This window comes from Megalopta genalis, chromosome 1 (genome assembly GCF_051020955.1).
Source record: "Megalopta genalis isolate 19385.01 chromosome 1, iyMegGena1_principal, whole genome shotgun sequence".
In the NCBI taxonomy this organism is placed as follows: domain Eukaryota; kingdom Metazoa; phylum Arthropoda; class Insecta; order Hymenoptera; family Halictidae; genus Megalopta; species Megalopta genalis.
Window position 1 is genome coordinate 4,602,438 of NC_135013.1, and position 16,965 is coordinate 4,619,402.

The 16,965-nt window shown below is 41.3% G+C and overlaps 1 protein-coding gene across 1 annotated transcript in view; it reads left to right on the forward strand.

Annotated features, from left to right (window-relative positions):
* Positions 1 to 16,965, forward strand: part of Pdk1 (Phosphoinositide-dependent kinase 1) — a 1,509,859-nt gene that overhangs the window by 513,966 nt on the left and 978,928 nt on the right. The window lies entirely within an intron of this gene.

Genomic DNA, 16,965 nt, shown 5'->3' on the forward strand with positions numbered 1-16,965 from the left:
GATAAAATAAACGATCTATTACCAACGAGAAAAACTAAAGCTGCTCGCGCGTACAGAAAATCCTCCCTAGAATGCCAAATTTCGGGTTGCCGTGAATTTCCTCGTGCTAGTCCTTACGCCTATGCGATTCATTGCTACGTCGACGCTAAGGTTTAAGATAACGATTGGATCAAAAAGATGGTTTTATTTTATAAAATTAACAATTTTATTACTTTATACTTTACTATTTACTTATTTACTTAACATCAACATATACAGTATACATAATAAACGAAAAACGCAGGAAAAATTTAACCTCTAAGAGTTAAAAATTCAAATTGCTGCTATAGAAAGGAACGATACATAATGGCAGTTTGGATGTATTGTATAATGACCAATATTATATCATCTTGAATATTATATTATCTTGTATATTATCTTGAAATTTGAGTATACTCGTCGCGACACAAAATACTACCTCTTCTCCGTGACGAGTATATTCGTCGAAGATAACTAACTGGTTAAAAATGACAAATGCATGTTTCCACTAAAATTGCAATTTAAATAACGACGAGTATACTCGTCCCAACACAAAATACTACTTCTTCTCCATGACGAGTATACTCGTCGAACACAGCTAACTGTTTAAAGATGACAAATGCTTGTTTCTACCAAAATTACAATTTAAATAACGACGAGTATACTCGTCCCAACACAAAATACTACTTCTTCTCCATGACGAGTATACTCGTCGAACACAGCTAACTGTTTAAAGATGACAAATGCTTGTTTCCACCAAAATTACAATTTAAATAACGACGAGTATACTCGTCCCAACACAAAATACTACTTCTTCTCCATGACGAGTGTACTCGTCGAACACAGCTAACCGATTAAAAGTGACAAATGCGTGTTTCCACTAAAATTACAATTTAAATAACGACGAGTATACTCGTCCCGAGACAAAATACTGCCACGTCTCCGTAACGAGTATACTCGTCGAACACATCTAATATCTGAAACACTGCAAATCTAGAGAACTCGGCACGCATGATCTACAGCCGCAGCATGTAATTTAGCGAGAAAAAAAAGTACTGGAGACCATTGAAACAGGCAATGGTTTTCGAAGCCTCGCTCGGGTCCTCGGCCGATTTTCGTGCATGCTCCGGCGCAGCTCGTCCCGAGCCCGAGCCCGAGCCCGACGCGAGCCCGTAGCTCGGCTACGTGCCTGCCACCCCCACGGGGCCTTCAATTACTGCGAGGACGTCGCGACAACCGAGCCCCCTGCCGCCCGCCCCCTCGATCACGCCCCTTTTCCGGCAGCATAGCGGCCCCTGACGTAAAGTATGACGCGCGGAGTAATTTTAATTACGCGATGCAGCGGGCCTGAATTGTTGCTACCGGGAGCTTCAGACATATTGGACTAATTCACGTCATTCGGGCGACACTTATTAAACCCGGGAATGCCGTCAGCCTTAATCCTCGTAGAATGCAAGATGAGTCGCGCGGAAAACGGAGCCAGAAGAGGAAGAGGAAGAGAGCAAGAGAGCAAGACAGACAGAGAGAGAGAGAGAGAGAGAGAGAGAGAGGGAGAGAAGGACGTCGAGGGGGTGAGAAGGAGCAGCAAGAAAAGGAGAGACCCGGTGTCCAGGAAAAGGGTGAGAGAGGACGTGATAATCTCTGAGGCGACTCGCGACGCTTGCGAAAGTCCCCGAGAAGTTTCGCCGACGAGTCCTTCAGTTCTTCCTGTCTACTTTCGAATAATGGACCGGCCATTTTCATTCCGGCCGGCACGGGACGACGACGACGACGACGACGACGACGGACTTGTTTGTCGCCAGCCGTCCCCGGATGATTTTTCTGCGCCCTTCTTCGTCACGCCGCGCTACGGGCGCGCTCGCTTTTTGCTGGCGACAGCGTTATTTCGCTAACCTCTCGCCAATCTCATTCTGTTCCGTTGTTTGCTCGTGTCCACGGCACGAAAGCAACGCGAATCGCGGCTCCGCGAATTTCCAGTTTCTTTCCTTCAATCGTACGCGCGCACGTTCCGAGCTTCGTTAGGGCAGATGTACCGGTTCTGACCGCGTTGAAGGATTTATAGGAATATTCTTGAACTGTTGTGTCACGTAAGAAATGTACAGGTTTTAACAGATTGGTTATTATGTGGCTTTAGTTTCGATATTTACCCTGCGATAGGGTAACAAAGTGATTAGAGAATTATTACAAGATTCGTAAAATATGCATTTTTCACTGTTCGTGGCCACTTGTGTGACAGTTCTGGCCATGTTTAGTACCATGTTTAATTATAATATAGTATAATAGTATGATATAAAATGGTATAGTATAATATAGTATAATTAAAATAGAATAAATAGTATAATGTACTATACTAAAAAATAAATAAATAGTATAATATAGAATATATCATATAATATAGTACAATAAAAAAAAATAGTATAATATAGTATACATAGTATATATATAATATAGTATATGTAGTACACTAATTTAATTTTTTTTTAATTTTATCTCTAATCTCGAATTCAAAGATGAGCGCTGCGACTGAATTCTGTGTCTTTACTTATTTTTATTTCTGCGTGTATTTATTTTAATTCTTTCGGATATTATTCAATATACATATGTATATAACATATATATTAAATATATTATTAATTCCTTCCGATGGTCTGACAAAAAGATGTTTCGTACCAAAGTTAATTAGTATTCAACCGACAAGAAATTGCAATTGCTTAAATTTAAAAACGAATTGATTTTACATAAAAGAACGAGGTCACCGTTGCTTTTTTAAAAATGAAATTAGGTTGTTTTCACTTTTTAGTATTGTTGACGACGTCGAGACGAACTTATAGTATATATACTATAATATAGTATATATATTATTAATAATTAATATAATATATTTATATTTATTATATAAAAATATTATATATAATATTTATTTACAGAGAATTATCAGAAAAAAATCAGAGAAATTAGACCAATTAGAGAATTAAATGAGAGAATTAATAAGCAACAATTGAAAATGTGTTCATAAATAAGAAATCAATCTTGTAGCTTTGAACTGTGTAATTGAATTACAGCGCAGTCGAATTACGATGTAATCGAACCGCAGCGCAGTTGAATTACAATGTAACCGAATTATAGCAAAATTCTGTATAAAATCTCCGTAAAAACAAAGCGCAAAACAAAGTAGCAAAGATTGCTCGGCGACGTCTCTCCGACGCGAATAATTAACAAGACAACGAGCCCGAAAAGGAGACAGGAAAGAAACAAATGAATAAACCAAAAAAAATAAACAATAAAGCTATAAGGAAACGAGAGGAAATATTTTTCGCGCGGGCGCAACACGAACACGACAGAAAAATGGTTTGCCACGAAGAATCCGACGAGAGGAGGACGGTCGTCGCGAAGGATAAGATGGAACGTCGGAGTGGCGACCGGCGGGGCACGATTGGCCATCGGGCCCCGGAGGAGCCATCGGTATTGAGGGGCCATCGGCGGGAAAAGAGCGAAGCCCCGTAATAATCGGGCCGCTTTGGGCCACGGTAACGAAGGCGAAACAAAACGCTGCACGACATAATCGGCGAATAATAATCGGCGCGTACGTCGTTATCGGGCGAGGATAACGAGCGCTATCGTTAAGTTTTAATGAGCGCTAGCCCTAAATTAATATAACGATCCTCTCGCGGACCGTGACGGCTCCGGCTCTCTGAAGTCCCGTGACGTGACACGATGACCACACCGCCGTGACGATGTTACAGTCGCCGCGCCGGCGACCATCATACGCTGCTGCGCAGTCCCGCGTCCCCATTAATGCTCTGGCAATCGTCCCGGTTACCTACATAATTATTAATTAGTCGACGTCGCCACCACTGCTTACATCTGTCTCTCACGGGACTCGTCCATCCGTCGTTCTACGTTCAACCGGCGAGACCGTATTTCTTAGGCGGCCGAAGAAGACGTTTCCCAGCTGTGACGCTGTGAAAACGTAATGCAACGATCTCGAAGATTATCTATTATACATACAAGGTGTCCCGAAAATGTCTCGCAATCCGGAAATAGGAGGTTCCTGAGGTGATTTGAAGCAACTTTTTCCTTTGCGAAAATGTTCTCCGAGGCTTCGTTTACGAGTTATTTACGAAAAAACACTGACCAATAAGAGGCGAGCTCGGCTGGCGCGCGGCGGCCCAGCCAACGAGTGCGCGGAACCCACTTCCGCTCATTGACTCGGCCGTCTCGCGCCAAATGATCTTGCCTCTGATTGGTCACTGTTTTTCGCGAATAACTCGTAAACGAAGCCGCGGATCGCATTTTCGCTAAGGAAAAAGTTGCTTCAAATCACCTCAGGAATCCCCTACTTTCGGATTGCGAAACATTTTTGGGACACCTTGTGTATATTATATAATATATTATATTTATATCCTTCGCCATTGCCAGAACAATAGAAAATATCCCATCGTCGCACCGTTCCCGTTTAACCCAAGCTTTCGAGCCGAAGCTTTTTCGTTTCCCATTGGCAATATTCACAGTCGATATTTCGGGAAGCCCAGAACGAACGGTCCACGTGTCCGCCGGAGAAGCAGAATATTTTCGCGGAGAGTCACAGGGATCAAGGAGCCCAAGGACAAGCTCGTGGAATCGAGTGGCCCGCGCGCTAATTACAGCCAATTAGCGGTGCCAATGACGAGGAACGATCCTGGCCACGCCGCTCCAAGGGACGATCCCTTAATTAATCACTAATTATCCGAACTGATAACTTTAATCAACGTACGAGCTTCTCTCTGTTAATTGACAACGGCGCGCGGCGCGTTTTCGCGAGCCATTGATTGCTCCGGACAAAGGATCGTTCGCGAAACGTCCGTGAAAGCACAATTCGACGTTCCGAGTGGGCCGGTAAGCTGCTGTCTATCTGTTTGTTGGCGTTACGATCTCGTCGTGATCTTCCTTCGGCTGTTTTTCGATCTCTTTTTCGATCTTTCTTCATCGAACAGTCTCGATCGGGAATAAATGAAAATAAATGAAAGCGTTGATCGTAACCTTTGACACTTACATTAAAATGTCTATAAATATAGATTATATATTTATATGGACTATATTATTATTAGACTATATTATTATATAGACTATATATTTATATAGATATCTATATAAATATATAGATCTGTTTTTATTATATCTATTTATATTTATATTTATCTTGTTTTATTTTTTTTGCAATATACAGTGGTATAAAATTTAGCGAAAATAATATCCCATTATTTTCGAGATCCAAATTATTATTTGGAAAATAAAGCTTTGAATGCCTTTTTCTTTAAACTTCATTATTTAAACATGTCTTAGTATCGAATTAGAGCAAAACTTCGAACTGTGAAACTTCGAACTTTTTACCAATCGCAAATCGATTGTTCGTGCAACATTCTGCATAGAATCGCGTTCCTGAAAATCGTATTCAATTCGATGGAAAATTGTGTAAAAACGTTGTTGACATTCAATTAACCCTTTGCAATCGAAGCTATTTTAATTCGAAATCCAAAAGATGTTCTCTGATCCACAGTATTTCCATTTTATATGATTTATTACGATTTATGCATATGAAATTCAGCCTATTAATTATAAATATAAAATAAATATAAATATAATTATTAATTATAAATATAAACGAATCTAATACTGTTACAATTATTTTGAAAAATGGTATAACAATTTTTAGCAGCGTCTCAGTGTCGTCACTCGAGCGCGAAGGGTTAAATTTCTCTGAAGTAACAATGATAGTCGAAATTTTCTCTAGGTAATAAATCTCTGCTCTAATTCGATACTAAGACATGTTTAAATAACGAAGTTTAACGAAAAAGGCATTCAAAGCTTTATTCTCAAAAAATAATGATTTGGTTCTCGAAAATAATGGGATATTATTTTCGCTAAATTTTGTAGCAATGTATATTAAAAAAAAAAATAAAACAAGATAAATATAAATATAAATAGATATAATAAAAAAAGATCTATATAAATGAGCCGTTTATTTTGAAAGTGGCATAAGTCACTTTTTCAAAAAAATCGAGTTAATGGTAGCACTAATTACAATCGAACGGTATCTTTTCATTTTTTAAAAATTTGCAATCGATAAGTTGAGATTTGTTCGAGAGAAGTTTTGCTAATTAACGGTATAACAAACATGTTTATTTTGAAAGTGGCGTAAGTCGCTGTACTCAGGAAATTAATTACGGGGCTTAGTGTAAAAGAAATAGAAACGTGTGTGAAGTATTGTTTTGAATTATTTTCAGTATTTTTAAAAAAGTTTTGATCACTGGACTTATTTTCATAAGTGCGAAAGAATAGTGCTAAAAATTCAATAGATACGATTTTACCATGATATTCCCTATAAAATGTTTTATAAACTAACTTTAGGTGAAAAAGATGAATTTCTAACTTTGTATTTATCACCAAAAAGAGGAAGACCTAGGCGTTATTCACAAATAGAAATGGATCCGTTATACGCTGGATCTCGTCCTGTTTCTTCAGAAAAATACAAAGACATGATGGACTTGCTTAATTATATACCCCCAATATACCACAGTTATTTTAAAAATTTGAAACAAAACACGATGTCCGAGGACTTAATCACTCCTATCGATGACGAAAATTAAATTGAACTGATGTATTTTCATATCAATTACTTATACTTATGTTTCAAAATGTACTAATTATTTTTGTATTTTATGAATATTAAAATAAAAAATACTTAAATCAAACCTTTATATTAAATATGTTCATGGTATAAATTATTATTATATATGTAATTTATTCAACAATTTTAGTAAATCACTGTCCTTTCAAAACATCACTTCAGTAAAATACGTCGGACAAAATTAATATATGTCAGTCATTTTTCTAAACTATTTATTTTGAAAGTGGCTTAAGTCACTTTACCGTAATGAAAAGTGGCGATTTTTTAATGTTTATACGAAATTATTTATACTGAGAAAGATATCAGTATCCTGAGATAACAAATACAAGTAAGTCTTCTCGAAAGTTAGCATCCATATTTTTAAACGTGTTAAAACGCAAACCCTTAAATATATCGACTTAAAAACAAAGTGACTTATGCCACTTTCAAAATAAACGGCTCAAATATAGACATTTTAATATACAAGCAAAGAACGTAGAAATGGAACACTGGGTTATGTCAAAGATTACGATCAACGCTTTCGCCCTACGATTTGTCTTCAAATTCCGTCGAAACATGCGATTTAGATAGAAATTTAGTCGAAACACAGGATTTAGCTTCTAATTCAGCCGAAATATACGATTTCGCTTCATATTCATCCGACACATAGGATCAAGCTTCTAATTCAGCCTACCCATACGATTTAGCTTCAAATTCAGCGGAAACGAAATGATTTAAATTCAAATTTATCCGAAACATACGATCCACTTAAACACGTGCATCGGTTCCGCATCATCCAGACAATAGAACTTGCCACGAGATAGTATTTTGGGTTGGGGAATAAGTTCGCAGCGTTTTTATCAAGCAATTCGAAGGCGATTTTCTTTGTTGTTTTCGTTAAGCTCGCGAGGCACCCAGGCTCCCAATTTTTCGGCAAATCCCATTGAACGAAGATGATCGAGAATCGTTTTATGATCGCAGTTCATTTTTTCGGGCCAATTCACGACTTGTTCGGTGACCGTCCTGCTTCGAAAGTGCTTCGAGACGCTTTTCGTCGAATTCAGAAGGTCTTCCGCTGCGGGGCGTGTCGTCGACGTCAAAATCGCCATTTTTGAACTTCGTAAACCATTTCCGTGCTGTAGTCTCGCCTACGACACCCTCTCCGTATACATTGCAAATGTCCCGGGCTGCTTCGGCAGCTTTTTGGGCCTCGATGAAAAGCGAAGAAGAGAAGGTGCCGAAAATGTTGCTTTTTACCTCCTGGATATTCCATTTCTAAGCCTCGAAAGTAATAAAAAATTAAATTACTCAAAAAGACGATTAGCACAGTTTCGTAGAGCAGAAAGAGCTCTGTCGAATGAATATTATACGCTTTGTTGAACAGCAAAAAATCGTTGTAAAATAAAAGAAAATATGAAAACGCTACGAACTTATTACCCTATTATTGATATATTATTATATATAATACCTTAATAATACCTTATAATACCTTAATAATAATATTATATATAATACCTTATTATTAATATATTATTATAAATAATACCTATATAATACCTTATTATCAATATATTATTATATATCATATTCTATAATATAATAGAACACCGCCAAATCACGTTTACGTATTCTCGAACGTCCCAATGTCGAATTAGAACAGCGAAACGTTCGATCGTTCGGTGAACCGTATCGAAGAACATCGACTTTCCAGCCGCTTTCGGAACGGAGCACCGCCGCGGTTAGCAATAAATCGTCGGTCGCCCGGCCCCCGTTTTCCATTAAACAAAGCTGGAAAAAACGGGAACAAAGAGCATGCAGAATCGAAATATGAAATGACCGAATTCGTCACCGAACAGCAGGAGCCCTATCGCGGCCGGGTCTCCCGCTGTTCGGTGCCATTTCCGGGCACGGTCCGTCCGTCCCGTTTCGTGGCAGAATTTCCAGCAGGTGGCTCGTAATAATCAGGTTCGTTCCAGCTGGCTGGAATCGGTCGCTAAAAATCGAGAAGGTCATTTAATTGGTATCAAAGGTATCCCCGGTAACACCGGCGGGGAACGCGCGCCGGCTATGTTTAATTACACCCTTGTCGTAGGGGGGGAGAAAGAAGCTCGTTAACGACCGCGCGGCGTGCGTAACGAAATTTTTAAGCATCGCCAAAAATTTATTACGGCGTGCCGCGCCGGCTTCGACCTTCGGGCGCGTCGTTTCTGGAACGCGGACGCCATCTTGCTTCCTGTTCTCGTCCCCGGCGACGGAGGAGGAGATCTTTCTCATCAAGATCGGGGGGCCCGAACGTACCTAATTATATCTGCACAGGTGAAAAGCGTTTATTACTTCGACGGGGACACGGGTATCAATTAAGCCGCGAAACAGACCGGTAAAAATCGTCTTCGGGACACGTTTCTTCCGTGTTTCGAACAAGTCGAGCGGGGTTGACTGCCGCGGCGGCGGTGTTCGCCGGAATTCGTTCGATCGACGAACGTAAGAATGAAATTTCTATTCTTTTTTCTTTTTATCGTGAATGACGAATAATTACAGTTATTCGAGGAGGGTTCGCTCGAACAAGAATGCAATGTTTATTCGTTGTTCGCGAGTACAGTAATGTCTCTCTAATTGGCGCTCAAATCGTCTACAAAAATGGACAATTTGGGGAGAGGGGATACGATTATTCGAGCCTTGCGGCTCATTTTTATAATTGTGGACAATTCACAACTGTAAAAATAAACCGATCTGCATCCGACATCGTCTTTCGCCGCATACAGTAATGTCTCTCGTATTGACGCTCTAATCGACACTCTAATTAACGCTCAGAGATTCTACACAAAAATAGATAATTTTGGTACAGGAGATACGATTGTTCGAGGCTTGTGGCTCGTTTTTTATGGCTATCGATCGTCAACAACTATAAAAACGAGCTGCAAGGCCCGAATAATCGTATCTCCTCTTTCCAAATTGTCCATTTTTGTGCACAATCTGAGCGTCAGTTAGGGAGACATTACTGTAATCCTGTGATCTAACCCTTAATTATTCTCATAATTGTAACGTCGCGAAAAATATCGTTCGATAGAAAGTCGTGGTATTCAAGATGAGAACGTAGGTTATAATAATAATAAATACTAACAAATAATAATAAAGAAAAAAGGAGAAATGTCCAATGTCCCTCGAAATTGTTTAATGGAACATCAGCGATTTTTTTAATCCGTTATTTTAGACGCACGGATAAATTGTCATTGCGAAAGAACGTTACATGCGCCATTGCAATCGTCAAATAACGCCTTAGAGATCAATTATTTTTATTCGCACAGAGAAACAACGTTTTATTCGTGACCGAATTATTCACGAAGACAAAGCGACATTTTATTCGCGAAGACAGAGCGACATTTTATTCCCAACTGAATTACTCGCGAAGACAAAGCAACATTTTATTCGCGACTGAATTATTCGCAAATAAATGATTCGCGAATAAACTATGCGATTCGTCGAAGCTGCTCGGAGCCATCGAAGCTATTCGATCGCAATCGCGACGAGGCCTCGCGACCCAGCCGTTAACCGCGACGTAACGCGTCGTAATGCGTCATAATGTATAATAATGCATCACGTAGGGTCGCGTAATGCGCGAAAATGGCCCCCTCCAGCCGGCTGGTTTTCTTCATTTCATCGGCGCCATTAAACGCGCCGTGATTTCCGGCTGGCACCGGTGCCGCAGGCGTAATCTAATTTCGCGGGCTGCTCGCGCAATTATTGCCCGGCGCGAAAAGGTCCCGGCGAACCGCGCGATATGTCGCTTTAATGGCCATTATGGGCCACACCCACGGCCCGGGACCGCCGAAACCCTGCTGCGAGTCCTAGGCTCCTTGCCGAATCCCTTCCAACCGTCTGCCGCACCACGGAGCAGCAAAGTGGAATTTCAGACCGGAAGCGAGTCCGCTTCAAAAAAAGAAAAAAAATGGTACCTTAGGTGAGACATTGTTCCCCCTCCTGTCGCGAGTCAACGAGACAAACCTGACCTCGCAAATTGAGACCCTCGGCTGACAAGTATTATTGTTAAGCGTGCTGCTTTTATTTACCATTTCGAAGTGTATATTTATGTTGACATTTTATGCGAATGTCGCGAACTTGATGTTTCATTTTTTTGTTTTTTTTTTCGTTGAATTCATTATATTAATCTTGTGACATTTTTGAGACTGCGATCGTTAAACGATGTTATTGTTATTACCATTCTTTCAATTCGATTTTTTTAGATAATAATAAGCCTAGGTTATTATGTAATCTGATGTTCTAATTTTTTTATGAAATATCACAGAAATGCTCAATTTTCTAAATACGTACTAAGAAGCGGGACTTACACTACTGGTCAAATAAGGGGCCCAATTGTCTTTCGAAGAATTATAATAATGGCAATCGATTGTTTCTATGCTTTGCTAAATAAAAATGACTAAATAGGCTAAAAATCGCTCGATAAAAATGGTTAAATATCGCTAAATAAAAATGGCTAAAAATCGCGAAATAAAGATAGCTAAATAAAAATGTCTAAATAAAGATTGCTACATAGAAATATCTAAATAAAAATGGCTAAAAATCGCTCAATAAAAATGGCTAAAAATCGCTAAATAAATATAGCTAAAAATCGCTAAGTAAAAATGGCTAAAAATGGCTCAATAAAAATGACTAAAAATCGCTAAATAAAAATAGCTAAAAATCGCTCAATAAAAATGGCTAAAAATCGCTATATAAAAATAGCTAAAAATTGTCAAGTAAAAAAGGCTAAAAATCACTCAATAAAAATGGCTAAAAATCGTCAAGTAAAAATGGCTAAAAATCGCTAAATAAAAATAGCTAAAAATCACTCAATAAAAATGGCTAAAAATCGCTAAATAAAGATAGCCAAATAAAAATGTCTAAATAAAAGTGGCTAAATAAAAATTTCGCTCGCGTTTCCCGACGAGAATCCTAGAAGCCGAGAAACGAAACGTCGCATTCTGCGAGATTTCTGTGAACTCGCCGAACGACAGAACAAGTTCGAGAACCAACGGAGAACAGAATATTACAGGTGAACGATACAGAAGCGATCTAAGGCGGTGGGCGAGACGTAGGATCGACGATTTCCCGTGAAAAGTCGAGCGAGAGGAGGCCGCGCTATTAATGTAACAGAAACAGTTTCCGCGCAGGCCGAATTCGCAATGCACGGGTGAACAGTAAACGGCACTTTTCCGGCATAAACAGAGCATCGTCCGTCATTAAACATGGTAATGCGCGGAAAGTTGCCAGTAAAATATGGTAATTAGCGTCGACGAGATTATAGCGAGCGGCAGCGACGATGGGGGAACGGCGAGAGGTTTCCGCGGCCGCGCGACGACAAACAGCTTAGAATAATTTAAATGTCTGCCGGATGGGGGACGGGACGTTCACAAACCGCGTCTCTTTGGCGATCAAACACCGCCCGGAAGTATAATATTGAACGGTCAAATTGCGCGATCGAGCCTCCTCGGCCTTGTCCGCTCCCCGCCCGCCTCCTCCTCTCCACCCGTGCAAACGGGAACTTTTTTAACCGAAACATTGCCCGACACGGCTGCCTCTATTTGCGATCGAATCTTTTCTGCGGTGTTTCTACGCTACCGTGAAACCGCTTCTGTCTCAATCGCCGCCTGCGTTTCGCGACAAAATCGCCTTCTTTCGCGCAAGCATACGCTTGGTCTACAAATGTTTGTTTCTGTTTCGTTCTTAAGTCTTAACCCTTAAGTAAGCGACTTTTTTGTTTGCAATTTTCTGTTTATCAAGCTTTACTAAGAAATGAGTGTGCATTAAGGGAGAAATAAAGAAAAAAAAATTATTATTTATTATTATTATTATATAAATATTATTATTTTTTAATTTTATTTTTACCTTAATGTATACTCATTTTTTAGCAAGGTTTGATCAATAGAAATTGAAAATATATATATTAACATATATATTATTTTTTAATAAGGTATTAATGCCTCTCCGATATTTTATATATATATATATATATATATATATATATATATATATATATATATATATATACTATTATTATTATTATTATTATTATTAAAAAATTTAATTTCTTTCAATTTCGTTATTACATTTTAAAGAATCCCTCTGTGATTTCCTGAAAATTTTGCTTAAAAATTTTGCCTTACTGTCAGTTTTGCAAATATTAATCCTTTGCACTCGAACTGCAATTTTTTAACTCTGAATTCAAAATTGTGTGTTTTTCTGATTCACACTCTATTTCCATTTTCTATGACTTTTTTTAATGGCTTTTCTTTTCTACGACTAAGTGCAATTTTTGCAGTTCCACTCAGTTTTGCAGATATCAATCATTTTAACTCTGAATTCGAAATTGTTTTTCTGAGTTACAATATCTCCATTTTGTGCGACTTAAGCGCATTTTATACATAAATGTGCGAAATTGAATTTTGTAACTCGTGCAACAATTATACTTTTAACAGCATCTAAACTATAAACTATTTCAACAATTTTAAAATTAGTTTTATGTGCTATATAACAATTTTAAGCGGTGAAGTCACTCGAAGTCACTCGAAGTCACCTATCGAATGCAAAGGGTTTTTAATTTGAATTTCTTTTCAATTGAGAGAAATGAGATTTTTTAAAAAGCCATTAATATCTCTCCCGCACACATATAGTATATTAACACTAAACCTACCATCGTCGCTCGAATGACCGATTTCACATTTTTCATTTCACAATTATCGAAATCGTAAAGCTGCTACCATTAGAAATTGAATGATTAATCTCCAAAAATATTTAAAATTGAATATATTCCTTTATTCTTGCACACGCGCGCTATCATAAAAATTGTGAAAAATTTGTATAAATTCTATCTTGTAATTCTTATTATTTCTTTAATGATCAGATCACTGAACGTTACAGCATAATAACTTGCGCGATGAATTTAACCTTCATATTCGCAATAACATCAGATTTCACGAGACAATTTTTATTGGTCATTTTTATAGACAACTCGGCACGAGTTCAACGTTAAAACGTGCACCGAAGAAAACTTTAAAGTTACACCGGCATCGACGAGCCGGCAACAGGACGTCGACCGAAACGAAACGAACAGCGTCCGCGATTAGCGAGAGCACGCTTTCGGACCGCGTAAAATAAAGATGCGAGTACGACATCCATCCGGCAAGCTCGAGAGCGAAGCAACGCCCCGGGACTTCGATCCCGCGACAGGTGGAACGCGTTTGAATATTTGAAAGGTGCCTGTGTCTCTTATTTTTATTCGACGCCCTCGATTGCAGCCGACCGCCGCGGAAATATAGGCAGCCTGCATTATTTAGTACTTCCGGCGCGTAACCGTGAAACAATGTGTGTCCGGATTAAAATACGCCCGCGTCGGAGAACGCTCGCCGCGAACGGCGACCGATGCGCTTAAACCGCGTCTCCGCTTGAACGAGACGTTCGACGCGATATGCGCGTTAACGCCGATCTGCGATTCGGCCGAGCGATTTTCCGCGCCTGCGGTTTCGCCAAAAAATCGCGTCCGACATATTCGGAGCTGAACTCCGACTTCGATTCCCGAAATAACGTCTAACGGCGTCGTTCTAACGGCGATTATGGCAACGGCGGTCGCGACGAAAGTCTCGAAGCGCCGTGCGGGCGGATCGTCGAAGCGGACGCGCGGCTTCACGGACGGCGAGGACTCGCGAAGCGTGCATAAAACCGAGCGTGCACGTGCGTATGCAAATCGCGGGCACTTCTTCCCTACTGTACGAAGATTCATGGCACAGTACAATCCCCTCCTCCCCGACGTTAACACCTTATTCAGGGTCGACGTAATCCTTATCGCGCGGCACGCGAGTCCGCAACAGCGGGCGAACCGCGAAAGAACAACGGAAGCGCCGAGGCGGTCGTTCGAACGGCAGCTTTAAAAACGGGAAACGAGAAACGAACGATCGGTAAGAGGACAGAGATTTCTCCTTAAGGTGTTAATGCGTTGCCCCAGCGTGTTCCCATTGAGTTTCGCTGAGATTGGGGAACACGCCTCCTCTCTTAGTCCGTTAGCGCCCAAGATAGAGACGAGATAGACCGATTAGTCGCTTCGTGGAACCGTGCCGAATGAATCTTGGTGGCACGGGGACCCCTCGGAAGCTGGAGCCCGCTCTTTATTACGAGATCCCGAGTCCGCTTTCGGATCCCGGTAGGTTGTGTCGACGGTAGCATGCTCGCGACAGCCGGCTCGGCGCACTATCCGAACAGATCGCCGATCAGCTGGCGGACGAGCGGGTAATACCGCGAACCGGCACCCGTCGTCCGCCATTGGCGCTGATTCGAGAGCCAATTCTGTGGAGTCCTCCGAGCGCCGTGTGCCGCGGGCTTCTTTTTTGCCTGAACAGGCGCGGCGCCGGAGGAACGATCATACTGTAAAGCTGAACGTGGTACAGTATCTCGGACTAGGCCCCAGGCACCCTAGACAGCTTTCGGTGACGCTTATATCCCGGACCGACCGTGAAGCGTGCGACCACGAGTCGACGAGCGATGCGCATACTTTGCGAGTTCTGCGAGCGATCTCCGAAATCGCGGTGATGATTGTTGTTATTTTAAGTTTGATCGGAGGTGTACACGAGGATATTCTGCGAAGCGGAAGTATTGAATACAAGGGTCGAGCGGATCGGATACGAGGCGGCGAATTCAAGGCGGAGAATTTGAGGCGTGCAATTTAAGACGTCCAATTCGAGGCGTTCAATTCGGGGCGTGTAATTCGAGGCGTTGAACACGAGGCGTCCAATTCGAGGCGTCTAATTCGAGGAGACTAATTCGAGGTATCCAATTCGGAGCGTGCAATTTGAAGTATCCAATTCGAGTCGTTCAATTCGAGGCGTGCAATTCGAGGCGTTGAACACGAGGCGTCCAATTCGAGGCGTCTAATTCGAGGCGACTAATTCGAGGCGTCCAATTCGGAGCATGCAATTTGAAGTGTCCAATTCAAGGCGTTGAACATGAGGCGTCCAATTCGAGGCGTGCAAATCGAGGCGTTGAACACGAGGCGACCAATTCTAGGCGTTGAACACGAGGTGTCCAATTCGAGGCATTGAATTCGAGGCGTCCAATTCGAGACGTCCAATTCGAGGCGTGCAATTCGAAGCGTGCAATTCGAGGCGTTGGACACAAGACGTCCAATTCGAGGCATCGAATTCGAGGCGTCCAATGCGAGGCGTCCAATTCGAAGCGTGCTATTCGAGACATCCAATTCGAAACCCCCAATTCGAAGTGTACAATTCGAAGCGTTCAATTCGAAACCTCCAATTCGAGGCGTCCAATTGAAGGCGTCCAATTCCAAGCGTGCAATTCGAGACTTCCAATTAGAAACCTCCAATTCGAGGTTTCCAATTCTAGGCGTCGAATTCGAGGCGTTCAATTCGAAGCGTCTAATTCGAGGCGTCCAATTCGTGGCGTTGAACACGAGGCATCCAATTCGAGGCGTCCAATCCGAGACGTCCAATTCGAAGCGTGTAATTCGGGACGTCCAATTCGAAATCTCCAATTCGAAGCGTGCAATTCAAGGCGTCCAATTCGAGGCGTTGAACACGTGGCGTTTAATTCGAGGCATCCAATTCGAGGCGTCCAATTCAACGCGTCCAATTCGTGGCATGCACTTCGAAAGCGTGCAATCGAGACATCTAATTCGAAAGCGTGCAATTCGAAACCTCCAATTCGAAGTGTATAATTCGAGATGTCCTACTCGAAATCTCCAATTCGAGGCGTTGAACACGTGGCATCCAATTCAAGGCGTCCACTTCGAAAGCGTGCAATTCGAACACGAGACATCGAATATCCGCAGTCGAAACATCGAGTATCTACAATCGAGGCGTCGGATGGTCGATCTTCGCCAGCTTCTCGCTGTTCTCGCGCTTTCGTTCGCGGCCTGTTCATTTTGCGGAATGTCCTTGCGGTCGGACGCATCGCGTCGAACACAGGTTCGAGAATAGACCCGATTGTGTTCCTTAAATTAGCCACGGTTTCGCAGGAACAAGCTCGTGAATTATTGTCCGTCCTCGGCACTTTGATCTCGCGGACGTTTATGCTTCGGAGCTGACATAGCTCCTTGCGATCCTACAGATTAAATGCTATGATTAGACCGCCCGGTTTACGTATGTCCGACAAAGGCGAACGGCCGAACGGACCTGTGAAATTACGGTTAAAATACGGGAAACGCGGCTTTGAAAGAGTTTATAATTTCACACGGAAATCGCGTCTTATTCGTGGCACGCGGTGGTTGTTATTCGGAGAAACGTTGTTCTTTGCGCAGG